The sequence below is a fragment of the Impatiens glandulifera genome, chromosome 8 (assembly GCF_907164915.1).
Source record: "Impatiens glandulifera chromosome 8, dImpGla2.1, whole genome shotgun sequence".
In the NCBI taxonomy this organism is placed as follows: Eukaryota; Viridiplantae; Streptophyta; class Magnoliopsida; order Ericales; family Balsaminaceae; genus Impatiens; species Impatiens glandulifera.
In genome coordinates this window covers 10338262-10341714 of record NC_061869.1, presented here as the reverse complement: position 1 = coordinate 10341714, position 3453 = coordinate 10338262, and the positions used below count along the sequence as shown (strand labels likewise).

The following is a 3453-nucleotide window of genomic DNA, read 5'->3' as shown; positions in this document are numbered from 1 at the left end:
TATCCATGATAAGCCATAACTTAATTTGTATCCAAAAAATAAAAATAAAAAACACTATCTTATTTGGAGAAAAGAATCGCACGATTCCTATTTATCAACAAAATCAAGGAAAAAGAAAAAAAAAAATAAGAACAAGCATTCTGAAAAAAGAAAAAGAAACACTTCCCCCAAACTTCAAGCCCGTCGTCGATCCTCCAGCTTGCCGGAATCGGAACAGAAAACTCGGTCGTCTCCTTCCCCGAGCAGAGAATCTAGATTTGATCAAGCCTTGGTTGAAGCCGAACATATTACAAGTGAAATGAGAATTGAACCTATTTTCCGAGAAAAATGCATCATCCAGAGAAAGAGACAATTTGATGATATCAACAGTGAAGAGATAACTCAATCTCCTAAAGAATCTTTTCGAGTTAATTACTTCTCATTTATAATTGATCAAGCTCTTTCTTCACTTCAAACTCGGTTTGAGAAATTTCAAAAATATGAAAAAACATTTGGGTGTTTATTTAGTTTGAAGAAGTTGAAGTCTATTGATGATGATGGTCTCTTGAGATCATGTGTCAATCTTCAAAATTCTTTAACACATGATGGGCACTCCGATGTTGATGGATCAGATTTATTTCTAGAACTAAAGTTGTTAAGACATTCATTACCCGGAGAAGCAAAAAGAGCGATTGATGTGCTGAATTATTTGAAAACAATGGATGGTTGTTATCCAAATTCATATATCGCATGTCGAGTTTTGATGACTATACCAGTTACTGTTGCATTTGCGGAAAGGAGTTTTTCCAAATTGAAGTTGATTAAAACTTATCTTCGATCAACTATGTTGCAAGAAAGACTAAATGAGTTAGCTATGTTATCTATCGAGAAAAAAATTATTGAGAAAGTTGATTATGCAAACTTGATCAATAATTTCGCTTCAAAAAATGCGAGACGAGTAATATTCAAGTGACTATGTACTAGTTCGGAACATGAATTTTATATTTTATTTGGATCTTTTTTATTTTTTTAGTATTTACTTATGACATATTATTTTGATGATATTTTATTTCTAAAATTCATGTTACAAATACTATTATATTTAAATTGATAAAAAAATATATGTATGAATATTAAGCTTTGAGGGCACCAAGTTTTGTGTTCGCCTCAGGTCTCGAAATCTCAGGTCTGACACTAGTTTGCTTTATTTGTTCTTATGTCTGGTTCTTTGAATTAGAAGGTTATTCAACTTATTCTTCAATTTGAAATTCATATATTTAGTATAAGAATACAATATAAACTCTTTAAATTAATAACGTCGGAATCGGAGAAATTTATTAATTTAAAGATTTATTAATTTATCGATTAATTAATAATTATTAATTTATCGATAAATTAATAATTATTAATTTAAAGAGTTTTAATCGATTCAAAGTATAATTCATATATCTGTATAAAATAAGTAATTATACATACTAAACAAAAAGGCAAATTAGTCTATGCCTCTTATAATTATGTTCCAGCGAACATTATAATTTCAAGGCTAGCACTATTAATGACTTTTGAAGTACTAAATGACTTTTGAAGTACTACCGTAAATGTAAATAAGAGTAACAAATGTGAATGTATTATTAAGTAAGTTTGACATACAATATATAAATTACATGAATGTGTTAGAGTATTCAAACCATATCTCACAAGATGGCTTTTCATCTAAAAGGTGTTACAAAATCAAATATGTCAGATCAAATACGTAAGGAGTTGTGGGAGTACTATACAACTTATTGCGTCAAACACTCTTCACAACTTTATGATACAATACAAAAATACAACACCTGAACTATTGGATAAAATAAGAAAAGTTTGAGATGAGCTCCAAATAGACTTAAACTTTAAAGAAAATCATACAACTATTGAATCATATTTCAATAGAGTGTAATATATATGTTTTTAGTTTCTATGAATTATTAATTTTAGGTTTTCTTGGGGCCGAAAAATATAAAAATAATCTCCCGAAAAAATATTATCTTATTATTTTATTGAATTTTTCAATTTTTACATTAGCCTAAGTCGGGAACAGACAAATTATTATTTTAGAGAGTTTATTAATTTACCGAATATTAATTTAAAGAGTTTATATTGTATTTGATTCTTCAATTAAGACTTTGTGTGCTAATTTCTATCTTTTTCTTGTCTTTTAATCTAATTATACAACTATCTAAAATAATTGATACATATCAAACTGTTAGAATATAATATAATATATCTGTTATAAACAGGGACGGACCTAGGATTTCGAATTGGGGTGGGCTTGAAAAAAATTTAGGGTGGGCTTAAAATAATAACGAGAAAATTTTAAAAAAAACAAGTATATAAAAGTAAAGTTTTACAATTTTTTTAATAATTAAATAAAAAAACAATGAATTATATTAAATTTTTTAAAGAAATCAAGGATAATGTCATATTTCTACCGTAAAAATTTTTTTTTTTTTTCGGAGTGGGATTCAGCCCACCCGAACCCCTGCATATATTCGTCCTTGGTTATAAATGATGATAATATCAATATTATATTATTATATTATATTAGTTTCTTATATATTGATTATAATGTCTGTATAATAGAAATAACATAGGTAACCATGAATAACAATTCAATATAATATTTATCTCCTTTATTCTAATATGGTATCAGTGTCTTATTATTGTTCTTGAGTCAATCAAGTGATAGTGTTGCGCTCCTTCCATCAATGATTACCTTAGCCATTGATGGAGGACTCTAATCATTTGTTTGATATATTACTTTTATTGTCTTAATTAGTACTAAAAAGTATTTTAGTCTATTAGCACTTAGGAATATTTTATTTTGTTGGTCTTGGTTTTGGTTGTTTTGTTGAGAATAAGAAGTAACACGAAACTTTGTTTGAATGGTTTTGATTTTGGTTTGGTTGTTGTTGAAAATAGCTACTAGTAGTATTAATCAATGAGAGAAAAAATGAAGTTTCTGCTCGACTTATAATATGATTAGTAAAATAATAAGATATACTCAAAGATAAATTTAAACAAATTTCTGGATTTTGTTGATCCATTTTTTTTACTTTAATAATTGTTGCAACTTAAATAGTCTCTTAAAAAGTATCATTATTTCAGTTTTAATAAGACAAATATTTGACTAAAATTCAAAAATGATTGTTATCTAATTAAAATCTCGTGACAATCATCAATTTTTTTCTAATTCTTAAAACATGAAAATTTTTGCGTGAGTCGGTATAGATCCAAGATTTAGAGTTTTTATTTTTTGGGGGGAAACAACTTAGTGCCATTTCATTAAAAAAAACCCCAAAAGAAAAAAATACAAAAGTTTAAGATCAGATCTAGACAATTTCTAGATTTGACAATGAAACAATAATTGAATTACAGACAATAACAACAATCAATTAGCGCCTACAACGTTTTTACTTTTATTCTACTTGTGAT

The 3453-nt window shown here is 27.1% G+C and overlaps 1 pseudogene; it reads left to right on the top strand.

Moving 5' to 3' along the window:
- The first annotated feature begins 298 nt into the window (after positions 1–298).
- On the top strand, positions 299–846 carry LOC124912951 (annotated as a pseudogene).
- The last annotated feature ends 2607 nt before the right edge of the window (positions 847–3453 follow it).